At 44.2% G+C, this 11812-nt stretch overlaps 1 long non-coding RNA gene across 1 annotated transcript; it reads left to right on the forward strand.

Moving 5' to 3' along the window:
- The first annotated feature begins 226 nt into the window (after positions 1-226).
- On the forward strand, positions 227-9741 carry LOC131499493 (uncharacterized). Its single transcript, XR_009255914.1, has 4 exons — positions 227-1128; positions 2233-2334; positions 3389-3582; positions 8119-9741. It is a non-coding gene; the product is annotated as an uncharacterized LOC131499493 (long non-coding RNA).
- The last annotated feature ends 2071 nt before the right edge of the window (positions 9742-11812 follow it).

The raw sequence follows: 11812 nt of genomic DNA on the forward strand, positions 1-11812 counted from the left end.
TAGTTGCTCTGAAACATTTACACCTTCCACTGTTCTCTTCATCCTTCATTTCTTTATGTGTCTGGCTTTTCTCTTTGGCCTAAACTGGATTGACTGTTTTTAATGATACAGGGACTGGCTCTGGGGTATGTTCTGTTGACATTGCTTCTTTGTGACACATTGTCCAGTGTTTGTTTGGAAAGCATAGTACACGTTTTGTTTCTATCCTACTTGCAAATCGGGGAAAGGAAAAATCTACAAAGAACTTGAAAAGTGCTACTTTAGTAAACACTTCAGAAGTTTCAGAAGTAAATTCCCTCTATTTCCTGCAGGATTTCCATTGTACACTTTAGCTTTGAAGAAAAACAAATCTTTCATGTCTTAGAATATTCGATGTATATGTTATCTACTGAGTGATCTTCTTCTTGGGAAGAAGTCACTAAAGAGAATGTTTTTCTCAGGTTCACCTCTCCCTTGGCAAAGTTCATACCAGCAAAGTGAAATCGAAGTCTGAAGAAACAGCCTGTGCAGAAAGAAAATGCTCAGCTTAAGATCCATAAGAATCAGATAAAAAAAAATTTACTGTCAAATGTTATGTAATCAGAAATGAACATCATTACTTCCTTTTTGAGTTTCTCTTCTTTAACTGTGGTAAAATACATGCATTAGAAAGTTTCCCAGCATAAACATTTAAGTGTACATTTTAGTAGTGCTAAGTACATTCACGTCCTTCTATAGTCATTCCACCTTTCTCAAATCTGTCTTAAAGTCAGGAGATACGAGTACAACGCATCAAGGATTCGATGCAGGGAATCTTGACGTCTCGTAAATGTAACCTGGAAGAGGTGTTGCTTGGAAGAAAACCTCACTTGGTAGAATGAGTTTGGTCTGGGAAAGTAAAAAGTGGCTTCCTGCCTTGGGAAACCTGTCCTTTCTCCTCTCCCTGCTCCTGGGCTGACTCGTGGGAACAGGTGCGCACATTCAAGTAAACTGTTTTATGCTTGACAGCAAAAAGGAACTGGGGGACAACTGTGATGCACTTAGGTGTGAGAAAGGGCCAAAGGACACCAGATGGGACACGCTGAAGAAGAATGTAGACGTTCGTGATGGAATGTGTGGACAAAGAAGCTCACAGAAGCTCACAGAAGAGTAAGACTTTCAGGAGTTAATTGTTACAAACACTGTTGTAAGAACGAACGCATCAGACAACGGGGATAATTTTCTTTCTTTGAGCACATTTAACACCAACCATACTTTTACCATAGTAATCAGTAAAGAATTGTGTTTCTCCCTTCTGCTTTGATATCTGTGATCTGCACCTTCCTTCACTTTGTGGAAACCTCAGGGTTCATTTTCATTGTCCTTTACATTTCAGTCCCGTCATAGCGACATGACTGCCATATGTATGTATATTTTTGGTTAAACTCTAGACATTGGGTAGGAAATATTTGGAGGAGAATTGAGGTGTACTGAGATGGTATTTTGGTGCAGATGAGATGGGAGTTTATGTCTGGCAGGAGATCAGGGGTGCCGGCATTACTGAATCCTGTGAACTCAGTTTTCCTTCCTTTCCCTCTTTTCCCTTCCCATCCTTTCCCCACATTCCTTTCCCAGGAGACAATATTCTGAAGGTGGACAATTCACATCATTTTCTTTTCATCAGTGTATTTTGCATTCTTCTCAACTGGTGTTTTTGACGCAGGTGGCAGGAGTTCCCTCGTGAAGTATAGAAATGTCCAGTAGGTCATTGTACAGTGTTAATAACACCATGTCCAAGAAAGATGTCTCTATGGCAATGTCATGGCCCGAGCCTTGATTGAGAGTTCAGGACCCTTGGGGGAAATCAGACAAGTCAGGAACCCCTGCATCATCTTTATGTGTTTAGTTGTGATGAGTTGGTCAGGCTTGGCTTTGTACACTGAAAAGAAATACGCTTATGCAGTCCCAATCACAAGAGCCTGAGTGCATCTCGTGTGGGCTTTTTATATTTATGTGCTGTGTTAATGAGTAGGAATAGAGAGCTATGAAGAGAAGCTCAGAGTTGCCAAAGACTTGCCAAGCGCGCTGGAGTTTGACTTTGTTTAGTCCCTTCATGGGGGGCATCAATGCTTTCCTCTGGGTGTGTTTGTGGATCTGTGCATTTACGGGGAATGGGAGAGGGCACATTTGAGACCTGCCTTCAGATTTCAGGGAGGGAAGAAAGGCAGAATTTCACATGGGCTACCAGGGAATCTATGTTTCTTTCTCCTGTAGGAAGCTGGGACTGAAAGAATGGGAGCAGGTGGAAGGGGAGAAGCAGCTGTCAGTTACAGAGGAGAAAGTGAAATTAGCTGCAGAAGAGCTACGGAACTACAAGTGAGTTTAGCTTCTACCAGCAGCTCACACGACACCCATTGTATTACTTTGAAACTTTGTACAGTGTTTAGAGCCAAGTAGCACACAAATACACACAAACATTCAAGAGACATTTGTTCCTATAGAGACTTCAAGAGAAATGTGACATTTTCCAGACATTAAGTTAAAAATATGAACCTAAGCAAGTTAAGTCAATAAAGATTTCCTGATCCCCGATGCTGGCCAGACTATGTGGAAATGTGGTTCCTGAACATGTTTCTGGAGGTGCTGGAAATGATTACAAACCTCAGGAAGCAGTTCGGTGGAGGACGAATCACATCAACAAATATGACCATCCCATTTGAGAGACCCACTGTTGTAACCATGAGGAAATGATAAGGATGCAAGGAAAAGATTTGAACTTTATGATGAAAGATACTTATTGCAAGATTAGGGAGCTGTCATCACAGGTAAGGAGACCGTGTCAACGTGGAGTCCCGCAGGCATTGAATAATAAATCCAAGATGATGTAGCGATGGCTGGGAGCTTTCTGTACTCTCCTCCTCATGTGAAATGTGTCTTATATGATTGGGTCGTGTGTATGAGAATTCAGTTCTTATAATGGGAACCTGGGCCAATTAACATCACCCTCAACATGGTGCTGCATCTGATGAAAGCCATTGCACGCCCAGGAGAAGAGTAGAAGAAACACAAGAACAGCTGGAGCAGTCAGAGCTCACCTTCGGAAACCAGGTAGCCTGCACTCTGCCTAATAGTTCCTGAGTGCTTCAGCACCTAACGCAGATGATGATATGGGCCACTGAATCTCTCCACATGGGTTTTTATTGATGCGCTCTTTCAGATGGCTCTTTGTGAGAAGGCGGCTCAGGACACTTGGGGAAGAATGTTTTTCTGTCCTCTTGTGCACACCCTGCCACAGCTGAACATGGATGCATTTCTCTCTTCCAGCTCCTCCCAGCTCGGGGCTCATGATCTGGAGAGGGCGGTAGTGGGACAGAGCAGGGAGGTCACCTACTTGAAATGCAGGTCCAGGATTTTGACATTTTTTTTTAAGGGTGCTGTGAGGTTTTTAAAAAGACTAAACTGTTCGGTGTCCACTGGAGACCTGGGTGTGGTAACTCTTAGTGAAAACTGATTCATCTTGATCTTCAAGACTGGAAGTCATCCAAAGACAGAGGCTTCCAGAGGAATTCAGGAGGCACAAACCAATGGCAAGAGGACCTGACAGGGAGATCCTTCCATGGAGAGGTACGGAGTTTTGGAAGTGTGTGGGTGCTTAGGAATTTGTCCATTTCTTCCAGGTTGTCCAGTTTGTTGGCATATAATTTTTCATAGTATTCCCTGATAATTGCTTGTATCTCTGAGGGATTGGTTGTAATAATTCCATTTTCATTCATGATTTCATCTATTTGGGTCATCTCCCTTTCTTTTTGAGAAGCCTGTCTAGAGGTTTATCAATTTTGTTTATTTTTTCAAAAAACCAACTCTTGGTTTCATTGATCTGCTCTACACTTTTTTTAGATTCTATATTGTTTATTTCTGCTCTGATCTTTATTATTTCTTTTTTTCTGATGGGTTTGGGCTGTCTTTGCTGTTCTGCTTATATTTCCTTTAGGTGTGCTGTTAGATTTTGTATTTGGGATTTTTCTTGTTTCTTGAGATAGGCCTGGATTGCAATGTGTTTTCCTCTCAGGACTGCCTTTGCTGCATCCCAAAGCGTTTGGTTGTTGTATTTTCATTTTCATTTGTTTCCATATATTTTTAAATTTCTTCTCTAATTGCCTGGTTGATCCATTCATTTTTTAGTAGGGTGTTCTTTAACGTCCATGCTTTTGGAGGTTTTCCAGACTTTTTCCTGTGGTTGATTTCAAGCTTCATAGCGTTGTGGTCTGAAAGTATGCATGGTGTGATCTAAATTCTTGTATACTTTTGAAGGGCTGTTTTGTGACCAAGTATGTGATCTATCTTGGAGAATATTCCATGTGCACTCGAGAAGAAAGTATATTCTGTTGCTTTGGGATGCAGAGTTCTAAATATATCTGTCAAGTCCATCTGAACCAATGTATCATTCAGGGCCCTTGTTTCTTTATTGACTGTGTGTCTAGATGATCTATCCATTGTTGTAAGTGGAGTATTAAAGTCCCCTGAAATTACCACATTCTTATCAATAGGGTTGCTTATGTTTGTGATGAATTGTTTTATATATTTGGGGGCTTCTGTATTCAGCACATAGACATTTATAATTGTTAGCTCTTCCTGATGGATAGACCCTGTAATTATTATATAATGCCCTTCTTCATCTCTTGTTACAGACTTTAATTTAAAGTGTAGTTTGTCTGATATAAGTATGGCTACTCCAGCTTTCTTTTGACTTCCAGTAGCATGATAGATGGTTCTCCATCCCTCACTTTCAATCTGAAGGTGTCCTCAGGTCTAAAATGAATCTCTTGTAGACAGCAAATAGATGGGTCTTGTGTTTTTATCCATTCTGATACCTTATGTCTTTTGGTTGGAGCATTTAGTCCATTTACATTCAGTGTTATTATAGAAAGATATGGGTTTAGAGTCATTGTGATATCCATAGGTTTCATGCTTTAGCAATGTCTCTGGTTCTTTGTGGTCCTTGCAACATTTCACTCACAGAATCCCCATAGGATCTCTTGTAGGGCTGGTTTAGTGGTGATGAATTCCTTCAGTTTTTGTTTGTTTGGGAAGACCTTTATCTCTCCTTCTATTCTGAATGACAGACTTGCTAGGTAAAGGATTCTTGGCTGCATATTTTTTCTGTTATCACATTGAAGATTTCCTGCCATTCCTTTCTGGCCTGCCAAGTTTCAGTAGATAGGTCTGCCACTAGTCTTATGGGTCTCCCTTTATGTGTTAGAGCCTGTTTATCCCTAGCTGCTTTCAGAATTTTCTCTTTATCCTTCTATTTTGTCAGTTTCACTGTGATATATCATGCAGAAGATCGATTCAAGTTATGTTTGAAGGGAGTTCTCTGTGCCTCTTGGATTTCAATGCCTTTTTCCTTCCCCAGATCAGGAAAGTTCTCAGCTATGATTTGTTCAAGTACACCTTCAGCCCCTTTCTCTCTCTCTTCCTCTTCTGGAATTCCTATTATACAGATATTGTTCCATTTGATTGCATCACTTACTTCTCTAATTCTCCCCTCATACTCCTGGAGTTTTTTAATCTCTTTTTTTCAGCTTCCTCTTTTTCCATAATTTTATCTTCTAATTAACCTATTCTCTCCTCTGCCTCTTCAATCTGAGCTGTGGTCGCCTCCATTTTATTTTGCACCTCATTTATAGCATTTTTAAAGCTCCTCATGACTATTTATTAGTCCCTTGATCTCTGTAGCAATAGATACTCTGCTGTCCTCTATACTTTTTTCAAGCCCAGGGATTAGTTTTATGACTGTTATTCTAAATTCTCGTTCTGCTATATTGCTTAAATCATTTTTGATCAATTTGTTTGCTGTCGCTACTTCCTGGAGTTTCTTTTGAGGAGAGTTCTCCGTTTTGTCATTTTGGGTAGTCCCTGGGGTGGCGCAAACTGCAGGGCACTTCCCCTGTGCTGTCTGGAGTAACTTGTGCTGGTGGGCAGGGCCACAGTCAGACCTGATGTCTGTCCCCAGCCCACCTCTGGGGCCACAGTCAGACTGGTGTGTACCATACCTTCCCCTCTCCCAGGGGCAGGACTCACTGTGGAGTGGTGTGGCCCCTGTCTGGGCTACTTGCACACTGCCAGGCTTGTGGTGCTGCTTTAATGGGATCTGCCATATTAGCTGGAGTGGATCCACAACGTGCACAGGGGTGGGAGGGGCAGGTGTAGCTTGCTTTGCCGTAGGTGGTCCCTGCAGGAGGGGCCCTGCAGCACTGGGAGGGAAGCAGACCCGTTGGATGGATGGATCCACAGAAGCACAGCGTCGGGAATTTGCGTGGTGCAAGCAAGTTTGGTGACTGGAACTGGTTCCCTTTGGAATTTCGGCTGGGGGATGGGAGAGGGAGATGGTGCTGGCCAGCATCTTGTTCCTTGCTGAGCTGAGTTCTGTCTTCTGGGGCTCAACAACTCTCCCTCCCAGTGTCCTCTTGCCTTCCTGCCCCCCAAGCAGAGCTGCTGACTTTTAACATTCCAGATGTTAAGTCTCGCTGGCTGTCAGAACTCACGCAGTCAGGCCCCTCCACTTTTGCAAGTCAGACTTCGGGGGCTCTGCCTTGCAGGGCAGGCTGCCCCTCCACCACCCAGCTGCCTCCCGCCAGTCTGTGTAGCGAGCACCACCTCTCCACCCTTCCTACCCTCTTCTGTGGGCCTCTTGTCTACACTTTTCTCCAGAGAGTCCGTTCTGCTAGTCTTCTGTCAGTTTTCTGGGTTATTTAGGCAGATGTGAGTAGAATCTAAGGGATCAGCAGGACGAGGTGAGCCCAGTGTCCTCCTACACCACCATCTTCCCAAGAAAGAGGATTTTTACACAAAGGTAGATGTATCAGCAGTACTGGTGTGTATTTTACAGACACAATGTTGTGGGTTCTGTGACAGATGAGACGCACCCCTAACTTCAGGTGTCTCAGGTGTGCTGTGTGAAATGGGGCACATGCATTATATGACACAGAACATGTGGTCACCATAATGGAAGCAGCAGTGAAGCAATGGGAGAAACTTGAATCATACAGGAATAGAAGGGAAGTTGTGGACGGCAAGCAGAGTTCGAGGAGGTGCAGAGGGGAGGGTGTTGGGGTCAGTAGGATGGACTTGGAGGCCTTTCGTGGCAGAGCGCACAGCCTGGGCAGGGAGCATGAGGATATCTGCAAAGAACTGCTTCACAGGTTCAAGCACAGTGTACAATGCCGTCATCCTCTTTGGAATGTCAAGGTTACCACAGTGCACCCAGTTCATAATTTAAAAACAAGATTGTTGTTTCCCTTGGTTTTCTGAAGCGTCTGCACATGTATGAGAAAATGTCCTGGAGATTTGGTAAATTAAACTTGGTCTTAGGAAGTGCTTGTCTGCCTAAATTTTTGTGTCTCAATGAGATTACATGTGAAGACAGGTTGTAGATCAGCTGAGTGGCTTCCTTGGCTTCCAGCCTGAGTCAGACTCTTAGTGGGGATTCAGGGTTGAGGAGGAGCCACCCTGCTGAACTGTCACCACACCCCTGCATCTGCTGTCACCACCCTGCCTGAGGGTTTGCATCTCTGGAACTTCCCTCACAATTTCCTGAGGTTTTGCCTGTGTTCCTGCTGTCTCAGCTCTAACACCAGTTCTCAGTGGGACCATCTCAGAGCCTCAGGTCTGTAACCTGAGAAACAGGGACAATGTTGGTTTCTGAGGTCAGTACGATGAAGAGATGATAAGCACATAAGGAATTTGTAAAATGTTATCGGATGAGTGGGCCCTCACCCTTCTCAGGGTGGAAATGAATATATCTGCATACAGAAGATCATCTACAGATGTTCCTTCAATTTCATGCAACTAAGAGTATAATGCCTGAGGCTGAGAGATTGGCAGTCACTATTTCAAAAGGTACGGCAAAGACCCCAGTTTTTTTCTATGAAAATTCAGGTCCTACTTTACAAAGAAGAAAAAGATAACTTTGATACTGTGTACATTCAGGAATCTATATCTAAGATTTGAAGACAGTCATCTTCCCTTATAGGTAGACACACAGATGCGGCCCCACAATTAAGTGTTCATCCAAGGCCACAGATACATTGTTGAAGACAAAATGCATAGAGGACAACAGAAGATCCCATTGCAATAACCCCAAATCTCTTTGCCTTACAGGAGAATTTGAAGTTTGAAGAGAACCCTGCACTGTGACAAATGGGCTGTGGTGACGTAATATATTTAGAAAAGTTGCTTGATATTTGTATTTGACTGAATTATTTCCCTGATCAATCCTGTCCCTTCTATTTTGTCTTTCCTCATTTCCCCTGATAAACCCATCACAGTTCTGTCTCTGTGTCAGTATCTGCTTCCAGGAGGATGTACGGTCATTCTGTTTTGCTGTACAGAGTGTGACTCCTGTATACACAGTCACTAACAGGTAGAATCTACAGTAATAGGAGCAGAAGATAAGTCACTCTTTGAATTGTATTGACCGTGCATTCCCCCTGGTTCCTTCTGGGGTGGTGGACACAACTTTCCTCTAGATCTGGTGATGGTGGTGTTCACTCCTCAATAGGTACTCACAAGCACACGGTGCCTGCTAGTCACAGTGGTGTGTGGTGATCAGTAGGGCAGCTATCAGTCCCCAGGAAGTGGCTGATTCCTGATTGCAAGAAATGGATGAGGGGTCAGCAGTGTGTCTGGTAGAACATTGAGGAAACCCTGCATTAATCCAGATGTTGTGGACTTTTCCCACCTACCAGCTACCTCACAGTAGCACCAATCCAGGTGGGAGCTGAGGTAGACTCATGGTAGTAGTTTTGGGGGTGAGTCTTATAGTGTCCCATATTCCTCCCACTGTTTTCTGTTTTTATCTTGTATTTCTTTGCCATGTTTATTTTTGAGTGAGAGAGAGACAGAGCACAATTGAGAGAGGGGCAGAGAGAGAGGGAGACACAGAATCCAGAGCAGGCTCCAGGCTCTGAGCTGTCAGCACAGAACCTAATGGGGGGCTCAAACTCACAAATCCTGAGATCATGACCTGAGCCAAAGTTGGACGCTCAACCGACTGAGCCACCAAGTTGCCCCTCCCCCCACTGTTTCCTTATTGAGGGACGGGCAGGGCAGACATCAATGACATGATACCCGTTCCTCCCTCACCACCAAGAAGGAGTTGGGTGTAAGCATCTGACTCTTTCCAGGTCCTCAAATCCCAAGCATTCTGCTCCAGAGCCCCTGACTCCTGCTGGGCCCTCCTTCCTCCCAGGTTATGGAGGCAACCAGCCTTCCATCCACTTTGGGATCATGGCTGGGCCACCAAGGGCTCAAGGTCTGGCTGTCCACATGCTTCCCAGGAGGGGCTGGGAACAGCAGTGCTTCAGTAAAGGTCAGCATGAGCAGCTTCTCTAAACAGGATTCTCATCCACTATGATTAGGGCCTGGGCTAAAATATGACAGGGGAGAGGGGGACACAGGAGACGTGGTGCCCTGTTTCTTGGACAGGGCTGCACAGAGCAGAAGGCTGAGGGCTGCTAATCTCTGCATTCTGGATGGTAGGTGAGCAGTTTAAAACACCACAGCCTTCTCTTACATCAAAAGAGAAACCTATAACTTCACCCAGGCTTCCTCTGATTTGAAGACATGACAGTTATTATTTGAAGGCTCAATTGTCTACCTATGAGTCTTAGGGAAATTATTTCATCCATCTTCATCCCTAAAGCACTTTTCATTGAAAGTATTACCCATACACAGGCAGGAAATTTATAACAGATGTGTAGCTCCCTCTAGATGTGCATTCTGACCTTGTCACATTTGTGTCCTCAAAGACATTATTGACAAGTTGAAAAATAAGCTCTCAACATCAAGATGGTGACATTGGAGAATGTGGTATAAATGGAATTTCATATGTTTTAGATTAGAAATATTTTTTAATGGGGAAGGAGATTTTTTAAAGTATTGTCATTTTTTTAAAAAAACATTTTTTAACGTTTATTTATTTTTGAGACAGAGAGAGACAGAGCATGAACGGAGGAGGGTCAGAGAGAGGGAGACACAGAATCCGAAACAGGCTCCAGGCTCTGAGCTGTCAGCACAGAGCCCGACGCGGGGCTCGAACTCACGGACCGCGAGATCATGACCTGAGCCGAAGTCGGCCGCTTAACCGACTGAGCCACCCAGGTGCCCCAAGTACTGTCATTTTTAATTGAAATATAGTAGACTCACCATGTTGTATTAGTTTCAGGCATATACAATGGTGGTTCCGTGTGTATACATTATGCTCTCCAGATAACCTATACAAGTGTAGCTATCATGCAAAAGCATGCAACACTTTCTTACAGGATTGACTATATTCTGTGGGCTGTACCTTGTTTCCCAAATGACTTATTCATTCCATAGCTGGAAGCCTGTATCTCTTTCTCAAAGGAGTCAACTTATTTAACCCAAGTATTTTGGTGGTAAACACCATTACCTGTAGTTCAGCAGGTGTAAATTTGCAGTCTGTATTTCTGCGAATGTTGCTTAAAGCATTACAAATGATATCATTATATTAGTAAATTCGGTTTCATTCTTCACTCAGTAAAATGGAGAAGGAAAAGATTTCTTTATGTCCCAGGACCTTCACTAAGACCCTTCCCAGTCTGGAGAACAGGCTTCACTGGACCAGCTGCACTCTCAGTAATTGCTACCACCACCGGCAGAGGGCGCGCACGCGCCACGCCCAGGGAGGGGCCGGTCCTCTGCAGGCTGAGCGATGGCCAGAGAAGGCGCCCATTAGGCTTTTCTGATCCAGGGCGCCTCAGAGCTGGAAAGGCTTCCTTGCTTCTGAGGACCCAGTGCCTGTGAGTGTGGGCAAAGAGCCAGAGCTGCGTTTCCAGCAGGTTCCGCCCCCCCGGGCCTGGGGGAGACCCTGGAGACTTCACAGCCACTTGGCGTCTCCTCACTGGTGGGGCTGAGTACTGAGGCAGGGGAGGTGGAGGGGAGGGGACTGGGCGGCTTCCCCGGAAGCTCAGATGGTCAGTGAGCGGCACAGTCCCTTGCGTTTTCTGGGCTGTTCCGTGGTTTGTTCCTCATTTCCCCTGCCACTTTGTGAACAGGATGTATTTCTCTCAAGGATCTGTGGATTCAGGGGGTCCTGCGATGCCACGTCAGAGAGGCTGGGGTTGGTTTGTTCCAGGTTCAGGATTGTTTTGGGGGAGAAATTCTGTCACAAATTCGGAGGAACAGGAGCCTCATTGAGTTGGGAAGTGAAGAAGCCAAATGTTGACTCTTGGGAACTTCTAGAAGAATGAGCTGGGACCCACTCTCCGAGTCCTGCCAGAACCAGAGCCAGAGGTAAAAACACAATGTGCCCTTCACATCATACATGCTTTTATTAACTTTCAGTGGGGATTTTTTCCCTAATAATGTTGTAGTCGTTGACAACAACTGAAAAACTGACAGGTACGTTGTGTCAGGAACCTCCCATTATTTGAATGTCAATATTATTCCTGCGACAGAATTTGTTGCAGTTATCCTTTCTTGTCTTCGTTGGAAGGAATCTCATCAATAATATCTTAAAAACATACTCGTTACCTTATCTCCTTTTCAGTTGAGATTTCGCCTGTTTTCTAATTTCTCATAAACTCGTGAACATCTGAAATACTTTTAAATTGATTGCGGTTTTTACTGAAAGCTCATTCACGGGATCCCTCTGTGACTGCTGCTGGTCAAAGGACATTCCAAGGCCACTTCTCAGTGTGGGTAAGATTGTACAAAGGAAACACTATGAATCAGTTTTAGAAGAATGAGCCTGATGGTATTTTGTCTTTATGAAAATTGATCCTCAGATTCCCCTGTCTGATACATTTCGACTTTTTTTTTTTTTTTTGCT

This window comes from Neofelis nebulosa, chromosome 17, assembly GCF_028018385.1.
Source record: "Neofelis nebulosa isolate mNeoNeb1 chromosome 17, mNeoNeb1.pri, whole genome shotgun sequence".
Classification (NCBI taxonomy): Eukaryota; Metazoa; Chordata; class Mammalia; order Carnivora; family Felidae; genus Neofelis; species Neofelis nebulosa.